Here is a 14,062-nt window from a genome sequence, read left to right on the forward strand (position 1 = left end):
GGGGAACGATTTCTTTATTTGTGCCCCGTAAGCCTCCCAAAATTTAGCTGCATCATCAATCTATATGTTATCAGGTATTTCCATTTAAAAATTTTCCTTAGGACTTACCTTTCATCTCTGAGGTAGGTTTTTTTTAATTTTTTTTTAATTTTTTTTTTAACTTTGGAAATAGAAGTTATGTTCTGGGGCACCAGGAACAGAGAGCAGTCAGTCTTATTTTTCGATTACTATTTCTTAATCCATGGTTACTGTGCTAATCGTCTTTAATTAATGGCACATCTTTTAGACTTCTACCCATTTTCAGACTTTTAAATGGTCATAGACCTGCAGCTGATATAATTTCTTAGTGATGTGGGAATGTGTGTTCAAGCAGAGGAATTAGGAGTAAGGAAGGAAACAGAGACATTTTATTATTTTCCTTCACGGTGATCTCATGCTGGTATCCATTTGTAGTTCCCTTATATCATTTAATATTGAGAATCAATTTTATTTGTACTTCTTATATAGAAACAGAAAAAAAAAATCAAATTCTGCATTCCATGAAACTTGCAGTAACAAAGGTCTGCAATTTTATTAACTCCTTAAGAATGTTACATGCTTTAAGTATTAGGTTGCTTAACGAACATTCTGCCTGTAATTTTTCCTGTCATTTGGATACATACGTTTTTGAAATTTTTTTTGCTATCTGTTTGTCTGCTTTTTCTCTTCTGCTCTCCTTCCTGTTTCCCTTCCTCTTTTCTAGGCTTCCTGGCATAAAATGGTCTCTTTTTGCCTATTATGTTAAAATAAAGTATTTTTCTGGTTGATGGAAGTGTAATAATAGCATAATAATAAAAAGAATTCAAAATCTCCAGAGCAGAGTATTTTCACAGAAGCATTCTGGGGACTTTGATTTACAAACCTGAAAAATTATTTAATATTATCTGCTTTATTGTTCATTTCATTCAGTTTTCAACTTTCAGGTCTTTTCATTTTGTATTAACTCTTATTTATTACTAAATACACTTTAAATTTAGCAAGATCTAAGTAAGCGGAAATGTTCCCCCAACTGTGGTTTTAGCAAGATCTAAGTAACTTGAAATGTTCCCCCGACTATGGTAAATTCAAACTTATTTTGGCATATTTGTCCCTGTGGAGATACATCTCTTTGAAGATTTGATCCAAATATGTTCTATTTCTTCTTAAATGTACTGTGTTTTTCCACTCTTCTCTTCCAGTGATGTCTTTGTCAGTCCTTATGCCAGCACCACACTTTGTTCATGCCTGTACCTTTACAGCAAATCTCGTGTCAAGTTGTATAACGATTTTATCTTGGTTCCTTTTCAAGATTGTTCTAGATGTTCTAGGTCCTTTTTATTTCCAGAAGGTTTTAAAATCACCATGTCAGATTTCCAAAAACAAAGAAAAAAATGCCCTGGATTCTGATAGGAGTTACCATGTATCTATAGGTCAATTGGTGAGAAGTGATATTTTGATAATATTAAATTTTCCAATACCTAAACATGTTAGTTCTCCCCATTTATTTAGGTTTAAAAAATTCACCTTTTTATTTATTTATTTGTTTTTTGGCAGTTTTTAGTTTAAAGGTCTTGCACATTTTCTGCTCAATTTATTCCTAAGTATTTTGTGGATTTTTTTTCCTAGTGCTGTCTTAAATGGATATTTAAAAAATTCATTGGCCAGTTGTTTCAGTCTTTAATAGGTGCTTGCATGTTGCATATTTGCATATTGTATTTATAGCCACTTGTTAAATTCATTTCTTAAAGTAGTTACTTTAAAGATTACTTAGGATTTTTTATGTAAATCATCATGTCATATACAAATAAGAGACTGTTTCTTTTTTTTTCTGATTTTTATGCCTTTTATTTCTTTACTGATCCTGTTTGAATCTACAGTATGATGTTGAATAGATGTGGTGAGAGTTGATACTTTCTTTCCTTTCTTTTCTTGTTCCTGATCTTGGGGGGGTAGCATTTAGGCTTCCACTATTAAATATGCTGTTAGCTCCAAATTTTCATGTCTTTTACCAGATCAAGTAAGTTCCCTTCTGTTCCTAGTTTTCTGAGAGATTATGCTATGGATGTTCATTCTTTTGTATCAAATACTAATTTTGCCTTTATTGAAAAAACCCACATGTGTCTTCATTATAAATTTAGCAGAAAATATGCAAGACCTTTAAACTAAAAGCTGTAGTTTGTTCTTTATCCTTATGAAATGTCCCCTTTAATTCTTGCTCTCAAATTTTATCTAAAATTAATGTTATTAATTCAGTATTCCTATGCTTACTGTTTGCAAGGGATATGTGTTCCTAACCATTTAATTTGAATTATCTCTCTCTTTATATTTAAAATGCATGTTTCTTGTAAGCAACATATAATTGACCCCTTTCTTCTCTCAATAAAAAAAAAAATCTTTAATTGGAGCATTTATTCCAATAAAACTTAATGTAATTATTGATACAATTGGATTTATGTCTACTATTTTACTATTGTCGCCTAATTTTTTTTCCCTTTTTCATCCTTTGAGTGTATTTTTAGAGTTTCATTTTCTCTATCTACCCACTTATTTATTTATTTTGAGATAAAATTGACATATAACACGGTATTGGTTTTAGACATACAACGTGTTAGTTTTAGGTTTACAACATAATGATTTGATATAGGTATATATTGCAATGTTATTACCACACTAAGTTAACATCTGTAAACACACAGAGTTGCACATTTTGGTATGCGATGAGAATTTTAAGATCTACTCTCTTAGCAACTTTCAAATATACAATACAGTGTTGTTGACCAGAGTGACCATGCTGTACCTGACATCGCTAGACTTACTTACCTTGTACAGTTGTCCCACCATACCTGCAGCTCCACTCCCCATGGTTTCAGTTTACCCCTGGTCAATTACAGTCCAGAAGAATATGATCTTCCTTCTTTCGTCAGTAGGTCAGTATTAACCTAATGCTGTGTCACAATGCCTGCGTTATTCACCACACTTCATCTCATCATGTAGGCATTTTTATCATCACACAAGTAAAACAAGGGGGCGAGTACAGTACAATAAGGTATTTTAAGAGTCAGAGATAAAGAGACTGCAATCACATAACTTTTATTATCATACATTATTATAATTGTTCTATTTTGTTACTGTTGTTAATCCCTTACTGTGGTATACTTTTATAATTTAAATTATACCATAGGTATGTGTGGATAGAACAAAACATGGTATGTATAAGGTTGAGTAATAGTCACAGTTCTCAGGCATCCACTGGGGGTCTTGGGACATACCCTCCATGGTTGGGGGGGTGGCTACTATAACTGGAAGTTTTTACCTTTGATTACTTGTTTCTTTTTCATTGCTGACACGCTCTTTGAATTTTTTTTATTTAAAATCAATTAACAGATAGTGTATTAATTAGTTTCAGACTTAGAGTTTAGTGATTAATTAGTTGCATATAACAGCCAGTGCTCATTACATCACATCACCCAGTTACCACATCTCGACCCCCCATCCCCCCCAGCAACCCTCAGATTGTTTCCTAGAATTAAGAGGAGTTTCTTATGGTTTGTCTCCCTCTCTGATTTTGTCTTTTTTTACTTTTCCTTCTTTTCCCTTATATTCATCTGTTTTGTTTCTTAAATTCCACATTATGAGTGAAATCATATGATGTTTGTCTTTCTCTGACTGACTTATTTCACTCAGCATGATACCCTCTAGTTCCATCCACATTGTTGCAGATGGCAAGATTTCATTCTTTTTGATGGCTGAGTAATATTCCTGTGTGTATATACACATTTTCCTTATCCGTTCATCAGTTGATGGACATATAATGACTCTTACTACATATTTTGCCTTAATATCTATTTTGTCTTATATAAGTATAGCTTTTCCAGCTTTCTTCTAGTTTCCATTTACATGGAATAGCATTTTCTGTTCCTTCACTTTCGTTCTTTGTATTTCCTTAAACCTGAAGTGAGTTTCGTGCAGACAGCATACAGTTAGGTCTTGTTTTGTATCCAGTCAACCACTCTACGCCTTTTGATTGGAAATTTTAGTCCCTTCACTTTTCAAGTAATTAGGTATGGATTTATCAGCATTTTGTCATTTGTTTTGTGGCTTTTTTTAAATTTCCTTTTCCCTTTCTTTTTCTCTTGGTCACTTTCTGCAAAGAGATGTTTAGATTCTTTTCTCTTTATCTTGTGTGTACTTACTGCAGGCTTTTGCTTTGTGGTTACCATGAGAATCACATAAATACTTTAGAGTTATAACATTTTATTCATATGAATTCTGAAGCTTTATACATTTACTCCCCTTAATGTTTTATGTTTTTATGTCCCTGTTTAAATCTTATCTTGTATATCCATTAACAAATTATTGTATTTGTTGTAGTTATTTCTGTCTTTTGTCTTCTGAACTTCATATTATATTTGTAAGTGATGAAACTATTAACACTAGATTATTCAGAATTCCACTGTAGATTTACCTTTTCCCTTGAAATTTGTATTTTCACATTTTTTTTTTTTTACGACTTAACATGCTTTCCTTTTTTTAGCTTAAAGAACTCCCTTTAACATTTTTTCATAAGGAACTCCTTCAACTTCTGAATGTATGCCGAACTCCTTATCTCTTTTCAGTTGTTATACAGCTTTCTCTGTAAGAGGATCCATGTTTGGCAGTTTTTATCTTTTAGCTCCTTGAAAATATTGTGCCATTCCCTTTTGGCCTGTAGAGTTACTGTTGAAAACCCATTAGTATTCCTGTGGGAGTTCCTTGTATATAGCAAGTTGTTTTTCTTTTGCTGCTTGTAAGATTCTTTTTCTGTATTTAGTTTTTGATAATTTAATAAATAAATAAATGCTGTGGGTTTCTTTGGATTCTTCTTGTTCAGGGCTGTTTGGGTTTCCAAGATCTGGATATTTGTTACCTTCTTAAGGTTAGGGATGTTTTCAGCCATTATTTCTTCAGATAGCTTTCTGCCCCTTTTCTCTCTCTTCTCTTTTTGGGACTCCCATAATGTGAATGTTGGGCCACTCGATGCTGTTCTGAAGTCCCTTATGTGTCTTCATTCTATTTCAGTCTTTTTTCTTTTTACTCTTTTGATTGGATGATCTTCATTGCTCTGTTGTCAGGGTTGCTGATCCTTTCTTCTACTTTGTCTTGTCTGCAATGAGTCCCTCTCTTGAATTTTCTGCTCAGTTGTTCTGGGATTTCTGTTTGGTACTAATACTTTTCATATTTGTTGAAATTCTCACTGTGTTCATGCATTGTTCTCTTGACCTCATTCAGTATTTTTATGACCATTACTTTAAAATCTTTATCAGGTAAATCAGTTATCTCCATTTCAGTTAGGTCTTTTTCTGGGGTTTTATCTTGTTCTGTTGTTTGAACATATTCTATTGTTTCTTTATGCTCCTTGAATACTTTGTGTTGATTTCTGTATTAGATAAAACAACCACCTCTCCCAGTCTTGAAGGTATGGTCTCTTATAGGAGTTGAACCTTATCATTCAACCCTGCTTTGACTCTTGGTTGTCTTCATACTTTTGTGGTTTTCCAAGCCACCTTCTTTGTTTTTTGTGGTTTCCACTAGTTGACGGTGTGCCAAGATCTGTCAGGGTCCCAAAGGGAAGATCTCCTCAGTACTAATATGTAGGCTGATTAGAAGGTCCTCAGGAAGTGGCGTTTAAATTATGCACATGTACCTACTTCAGAGGAACAGGGAGAGATGGGAGTTTCTGTCTGTTGCCTCTGCAACAAGCCTCTGCGTTTCTTTGCTACTGTCCCGTTGAATCCCCGATTGGAAACCTTCCCCTTAGGCTGCCAAAGATAAGCAAATGGGTCTCTCAGAATTTTATTTTTAGTTAGCTATTCTCATAGCTATGTACTCTTTGCCTTATTTGTTTGAGTGGTTGCTCTAAAAAGTGTGATATGCATCTTTTATTATTTCACAGTACACTTAAAATTTATATTTTGCCCCTTCCTGCTAAATACAGAAATATTGCCATTTATAGCTTCATTTGTTTCTAAACCACCCTCATCCTTTATGCATTATCATTCTATCCACCTATATTATAATCTATAAAAATACTTTTAAAGGCATTTGCTGTAAACAGTCATACATATTTTATTTTTTTTAAAAGATTTTAGTTATTTATTTGAGAGAGAGACAGCACGAGAGGGCAGAGGGGCAGAGGGAGAAGCAGACTCCCCACTGAGCTGGGATCCCGATGTGGGGCTCAATCCCAGGACTCCAGGATCATGACCTGAGCCGAAGGCAGTCGCTTAACCAACTGAGCCACCCAGGTGCCCAGTCATACATATTTTAAAGATATTTAAAGAACAAATAGTCTTTCACATGTAGAGTACCATTTTCTGTGTTCTTCCTTTCTTCTGAGGATCAAAGGTTTTATCTGATATTATTTCCCTTTAGTCTGAAAAATCTTGTTTCATTTGTTGTGGTTATGATCTGACAAAGGATTCTTTCAGTTTCCTTTTACCTATACATTTTATTGTTTTATTTATGAAGAATATTTCATTGGTTAGAGAATTTTGGTCTGGTAGGCTACTTTTTCAGCATTTTCAGTATTTTTTTCACTCTCTTCTTAACCTCTGTTGCTTCTGATAAGTCCATTATTTACAAGTTTTTTGTTTTTCAGACTTATTTATTTATTTGAGAGAGAGAGAGAGCGAGCAGGGGATGTGGGGGGGAAGAGCGGAGGGAGAGAGAGAGACTCTTAAGCAGGCTCCACACCCAGTGCAGAGCCTGACGCAGGGCTTGATCTCAGGACCCTGAGATCATGACCTGAGCAGAAACCAAGAGTCGGATGCTTAATTGTCTGAGCCTCCCAGGTGCCCCTAGAGGTGGTTGTTTTTCCATATTTAATGTGTTGTTTTTTTTCCTCTGCTTTCAATAATTTTTTTTCTGTATCTTTAGTTCTTAGCAATCTCATTTATGGTTGCTTTGGTTTGGTCTTGTTTGTATGTGTTCTGTGTGAGATTGCCTTGTCGTTATTGAACCTATGATTTCATGTCTTCCATCAATTTCTTTGAAAATTACAGCTATGATTTCTTCTTTTTTCTTTTTTCTCTCCTACACTCTCTGTTCTCTACCATCTCCATATTTTCAAACATCCATGGTGTTTACTTCTCACAGCAAATGGTTTGTTTCTGAGGCAGGGGGTCACCTGTAAGAAAGCCATAGAAGGATGAGTGTTCTGAGAAGTGAAAGCATAAACCGTAGGCTTTTTCTGACTCGGCTTTGGGAGTTATTTGGCATCTTATGTATTGTAGTATCTTAGTCAAAGCATTCACAGGTCTGCCTGATTTAAAGAAAGGGGTTCAGACACCATTACTTTATGAGATGAATGCCATAGAATTTGTGGCCTTGTTTTAAAATTACTGTAACAATTATAAAGGGACACTCATACATCAGTTGTTTTAAGATCTTTTTATTTTACATGAAAATACTGAGGAGAATTTTAAGTAAACTTACAGATGTAAGAATATTATAAGGAAATCCCTTGTACATTTTGCTCGGTTTCTCCCAATGGTAATGTCTTGCAAACATACTGATAGAGAACAATATCACAAGTAGGGTTATTGACATTGCTACAATCCACTGCTCTCATTTAGCTTCGGCCAGTTTACTCCTATTCATTTCTGTGTGTTAAGTTCTTGTGCAGAGTCATGTATCCATCACCATAGTCCAGATACAGACAGTTCCAGTCCCACAAGGATCCTGTGTTACTTTTTTATATCCATGCCCACATCTTTCCTGACTCCCGCCCCCCAACCCCCGCTCCTTTCCCTTAACGCTTGACATTCACTACTCTGCCCACCGTTTCTAAAGTTTCAGTAATCATAAAGAATGTAACCTTTCGGGATTGGCTTTTTTTAGTCAGTATAATTTCCTACAGATTCGTCCAAGGTGGTACATGTACCAAGTTCTTATCTGCATGTGGTATTGTAACTGTTGTTTATTTTATCCCCCATGGAAGTTATTTAGTAATATCCCATTATGGTTTTAATTTGCATTTCCCTAATTGCTAATGATGTTGGTCATTTTTTGTTATGCTTATTTGCCACCTGCACATCCTTTTGATGAACTATCTCCTGCTCATTTTCTGTTGGAATTGTTTGCTTTTTTGAAAGTAAAAGGGTTCTTCATATATTCTAGATCTAGTGTTTTTCTCATATTTTGTTTGTAAATATTTTCTCCTAGATTTTAGCATGTCTTTTCTTCCTCTTCACATTGGTTTTTAAGGAAAGAAGTTTTTAATATTTATGAAGTCAGGTGTATCCATTTTTCCTTTTATGGGGGTGCTTTTTTTGGATCAAATCTAAGAACTTTTTGTGTAGTCCTACATTCTAATGATTTTCCTCTCAAAAAAATTTTTTTTACATTTTGCATTTTTTTTTTTGTTGCTTTACAAATGATATCTACAATCATTTTGAGTTAGTTTTGCTTTATGTATGAGATTTAGGGCAAGGCTGTTTTTGTTGGTACCGTTTTGCCTATGGATGTCACATTTCTCCAGCATCCTTTGTTAAAATTGCTGTCCTCTCTCCATTGAATACTTTGGTTCCTTTGTTAAACTGTAGTTGAGGTACTTGTGTAGCTCTATTTCTGGGTTCTTTATCCTTTTCCCTTCTTTGTGTGTATGCCTCTCTCAATACCTCACTGTCTTAACTACTGTGGGCCTTAATGATGGGCCTTTATTCTTCCCATTGTATTTCTGTCTTAGCAAGATTGTTCTACTTTAGGATCTGCGCATCATTAAATTTTAGCTAAAATTTGTGTATGTCTACAAAAACCTTTGGGATGTTGGTAAGAATTATGTTAATCAGTCCTGCACGGGCCATACCTCGTTTTATCGTGCCTTGCTTTATTGCGCTTCACAGTTACTGCATTTCTTTACAAACTGAAGGTTCCAGACTTCAGTGGAGGAAGTTACTGCAGATGTGGTGGAAACAGCAGAGAACTGGAACTAGAAGTGGAGCCTGAAGATGGGACTGAATTTGCTAGAATCTCAGGATCGAACTTGAACAGATGAGGAGTTGCTGCTTACGGACGAGCAAAGAAAGTGGTTTCTTGAGATGGAATCTCCTTCTTGTGAGAATGCTGTGAAGACTGTTGAAGTGACAACAAAGGATTTAGAATATTGCAGAAACTTAGCTGATAAAGCATCGGTGGTGGAGTTTGAGAGGACGGACTCCCACTTTGAAAGAAGTTCTGTGGGTAAATATCAAAGAGCATCACATGCTACAGAGAAAGCACTCGTGAAAGCAAGAGTCAATCAGTGTAGCAAAGTTCATTGTTGTCTTATTAAGAAATGGCCACAGCCATGCCATCCTTCAGCCACCACCACCCTGATCAGTCAGCAGCCATCAGCATCAAGGTAGAACCTCCACCAGCCAAAAGATTTAAGACTTCCTGATAGCTCAGATGATGGCCAGCATTGTTTAGCAAAAAAGTATATTTTAGTTAAGATCTGAACAATGTTTTGTTTAGACATACTGCTGCTATTGCACACTTAATAGACTAGAAGATTGTGTAAATACAATTTTTGTATGCCTGGGGAAACCAAAAAATTCATTTGAGTCACTTTATTGTGATATTGGCTTTGGAATGGTCATTGGAGCCAAACCCACAATATCTCTGAGGTATGCCTCTGTATAAATTTGGGAATAACTTACACTTTTACTGTGTTCTTTCTTCCAATCCATGTGCATGATATGTCTCTACATCTTTTTAGGTCTTCTGCAATTTTTTTATCATCTTTTTTGTAAGTTTTAGCATACATAACCTATACATTTTAATAAGTTCATACTAAGTGTTTCCTTTTCTATGGAACAACCTTAAGAAATACTGTGTTTTAATTTTGGTTTCTATATGTTCATTGTCAGTGCATGGTAATGCATTTTATCAGCCTGTATTCATCTTGTTTCTGAGGTACATGCTGAACTTAGATATTGGCTCTAGGAGGTTTTTTGTATTGTGGAGTGTTTTATATTCCTTGGGATTTTCTTTGCTGACAGTCATGTCATTTCCTAATTGAGGCAGTTTTATTTTTTCCTTTCCAATCTGTATGTTTGCCTCTTTACTGATTTTTTGATTTACTGCAGTGACTAAAGCATCCTGTGCTTTGTTTAATATGAGTAGTGAGAGTAGATACCATTTCTTTTTCTGAGTTTATGGAGAAAGCATTCATTCTTTCAACATGAAGTACTATACTGTAGGTTTTTTGTAGATGTTTTTTGTAAATAATTCTGAAACAATTCCCCTGTAATCTTGTTTTGGTGAGATTTTATTAACAGTAAGTATTGGATGTTGTCCAAGGCTTTTCTGAGTTAATTTTTGAGATCATAGGATTTTTCTTCTTTTATTTGTGGATATGTGGATTACATTGATTGGTTTTAAGAATAATGAAGCAACCTTGTCTACCTGGAATAAATCCCACATTGTCATGCTGTATAATGTTGTAGACATGGTTGGATTTAGTTTGTTCATATTATATTGAGTTCATGAAAGATATTAGTCCATAGTTCTTTGATACAGACTCTGTCTGGTTTTGGTATCTAGGTAATACTAGCTTCACAAAGTGGGAGGTTTTACCTTCTCTTCTATTTTCTGGAAGAGACTATTTAAATTCAGCATTAGTTTTTGAAATGTTTGGTAGAATTTTCTTGGAAAACCAGAATATTTTTATTTAGGGAGCTTTTTCTTACATATTTAATTCCTTTAATAGTTATAGAACTATTCTGATACTTATTTTTATTGTAGTTGAATTTCTATAGTTGGTGGTGTTTGAATAATTAGTCCATTTCTAAGTTGTCATATGCTTGAACATAAAATCCTGTGGAGTTTTCTGTTATTAACCTTCAATGCCTGTTAGTAATACTCTCCATTTCATTGCTGATCCTTCTGTTTGGTCTTCTCTGTTATTTTTCTCACTCTTGCTAAAACTTTATTAATTTTATTGATCTTTATGAAGAACTAGCTTTGTGTGACATTGACTATATTGTTTTCCTATTTTAAGTTCCATTAAATTTCACTTCCAACTTATTTCCTTTTTTTCTAATTGCTTCCTTTTTTGTCTTCTGGTTCTTTTTATAGTTTCTTGAGGTAGGGACTTTGGTTATTTTTTTTTTTTCTTGCCTCATATAAAGGTTTGGGCTATAAATTTCCACTCAGCATTGCTTTACCTGCATCTCTATTTTCATATGTCATTGATTTTATTTCATTTTTCTAAATTTTTATTTAAATTCCACTTAGTTCACATACAGTGTAATATTAGTTTCAGGTATAGAATTTAGTGACTCAATCAGTGATACATCACCTGGTGCTCATCACGACAAGTGCACTCCTGATTCCCCATCACCTATTCCCCACCCCCCTCCCCTCTGGTGACCAGCAGTATGTTCTCTGTAGTGAAGAGTCTGTGTCTTGGCTTCCCTCTCTCTCTCTTTTTTTCTTGCTCCTTTGTTTTATTTCTTTTCTTTTTTTTCTTCCAAGATTTTATTTAAATTGTAGTTAGTTAACGTATAGTGTCGTATTGGTTTCTGGAGTAGAATTGTCATTTATCACTTACGTATAACCCAGTGCTCATCATAATACACACCCTCTTTAATCCCCATCACCCATTTAACCTATCCCCCCAACTGCCTCCTTCCCCCTCCAGCACTGATCAGTTTGTTTCCTGTAGTTAAAGTCTCTTATGGTTTGCCTCCCTCTCTGTTTTGTTTCTTAAATGCCACATTTGAGTGAAATCATATGGTATTTGTCTGCTCTGACTGACTTGTTTTGCTAGTATAATATTCTCTAGCTCCATCCATGTTGTTGCATAGGGCAAGATTTCATCCATTTTTATGGCTGAATAATACTCTGTTGTGTGTGTGTGTGTGTGTGTGTATGTATATATGTGTGTGTATATATATATGTGTGTATATATACATATACATATATATATATATATATATATATATATATGTCTCACACCTTCTTTATCCATTCATCATTCAGTGGACATTTGGGCTGTTTCCATAATTTGGCTATTGTTGATAATGCTGCTGTAAACACATGTATCCCCTCAAATCAGTATTTTTTTATCCTTTCACTATTTGCAGATGACAGATAATCTATACAGAAAACCCAAAAGACTCCACCAAAAAATTGCTAAAACTGATACCTAAATCCAGTAAAGTCTCTGGGTATGAAATCAACACACAGAAATCTGTTACATTTCTCTACACCAATAATGAAGCAGCAGAAAGAGAAATCAAGGAATCAGTCCCATTTCTAATTGTACCCAAAACCATAAGATACTTAGGAATCAACCTAACCAAAGAGTTTAAAGATCTCTACTCTGAAAACTATAAAACACTGTTGGTGGGAATGCAAGCTGGTATAGCCACCCTGGAAAACAATCTGGAGCTTCCTCAAAAAGTTGACGATGGAGCTACCCTACAACCCAGCAATTGTACTACTAGGTATTTACCCCAAAGATACAAATGTAGGGATCTGAAAGGGCACTTGCACCCCAATGTTTATAGCAGCAGTGTCCACAATAGCCAAACTATGGAAAGAGCCCACCATCGACAAATGAATGGTTAAAGAAGAGGTGGTGTGTACACACACACAGGAATATTACTCAGCCATCAAAAAGGATGAAATCTTACCATTTGCAATGATGTGGGTGGAACTGGAGGGTGGTAAGCTAAGCGAAATAAGTTAATCAGAGAAAGACAATTATATGGTTTCACTTATATGTGGAATTTAAGAAAACGGGATCATAGGGGAAAGAAGGAAAAAATAGGGAAAATCAGAAAAATAAGGGAAATCAGAGAAGGAGACAAACCATAAGAGAATCTCAACTTAGGAAACAAACTGAGGGTTGCTGGAGGGGTGGTGCATGGGGGGGAATGGAGAAACTGGGTGATGGACATTAAGGAGGGCATATGATGTAATGAGCACTGGGTGTTACATGCAGTTGATGAATAACTGAACTCTACATCTGAAACTAATGATACACTATTTTAATTATTTGAATTTAAATAAGATGAAAAACACTGATGAAAGCAATTGGAGATGATATAAATGGAAAAACATTCCATGTTCATAGATTAGAAGAACAAATATTGTTAAGATATCTATATTACTCAAAGTAATCTACACATTTAATGCAATCCTTATCAGAATACTACCAGGACTTTTCGCAGAGCTGGAACAAACAATCCTAAAATTTGTATGGAACTGCAAAAGACCTCAAACAGCCAAAGCAAAGAAAAGCAAAGCTGGAGGCATCACAGTTCTGGACTTCAAGTTATATTACAAAGCTGTAGTGATCAAGACCTGTGGTACTGGCATTAAAAACAGACACAGATCAATGGAACAGAATAGAAAAACCAGAAATGGACCTACAATTATATGGTCAGTTAATACTCGACAAAGCAGGAAAGAATATCCAATGGAAGAAGACAGTCCCTTCAATAAATGGTGTTGGGAAAACTGGACAGCAACCTGCAAAAGAATGAAATTTCTCACATAATACACAAAAATAAGTTCAGAATGGATGAAAGACCTAAATGTGAGACAGGAAACCATTAAAATCCTAGAGGACAACACAGGCAGAGTAACCTCTTTGACATCGGCCATAGCAACTTCTTACTAGATATGTCTCCTGAGGCAAGATAAACCAAAGCAAAAAACGATCTTTTGGGACTTCATCAAAATAAAAATCTTCTGCACAGTGAAGAAAACACCAACAAAACTAAAAGGCAACCAACAGAATGGGAGAAGATATTTGCAAATCACATATCTGATAAAGAGTTAGTATCCAAAATATATAAAAAACTTAACAAAACTCAACACCCAGAAGACAAATAAGCTAGTTAAAAAATGGGCAGAAGACATGAATAGACATTTTTCCAAAGAAGACCTACAGATGGCAAACAGACACATGAAAAGATGCTCAACATCTTTGTAATCAACAGACTACAGGGAAATGCAAATAAAATGCAAATCAAAACTACTATGAGATACCACCTCACACCTGTCAGAATGG

The 14,062-nt window shown here is 34.9% G+C and overlaps 1 protein-coding gene across 8 annotated transcripts in view; it reads left to right on the forward strand.

Annotated features, from left to right (window-relative positions):
- Positions 1-14,062, forward strand: part of ZPBP (zona pellucida binding protein) — a 105,834-nt gene that overhangs the window by 49,036 nt on the left and 42,736 nt on the right. The window contains exon 7 of one of the 8 annotated variants that reach the window (XR_012375954.1): positions 8,927-9,397. The exons of the other annotated variants lie outside the window; for them this stretch is intronic. The gene's annotated coding sequence lies outside the window, so the exon portion shown is untranslated. The remainder of the gene's footprint in view (positions 1-8,926; positions 9,398-14,062) is intronic. 8 annotated transcript variants of the gene reach the window in all.

Source organism: Callorhinus ursinus, unplaced genomic scaffold (genome assembly GCF_003265705.2).
Source record: "Callorhinus ursinus isolate GAN/ISIS: 27379988/994484 unplaced genomic scaffold, GSC_fseal_2.0 scaffold60, whole genome shotgun sequence".
Lineage (NCBI taxonomy): Eukaryota > Metazoa > Chordata > Mammalia > Carnivora > Otariidae > Callorhinus > Callorhinus ursinus.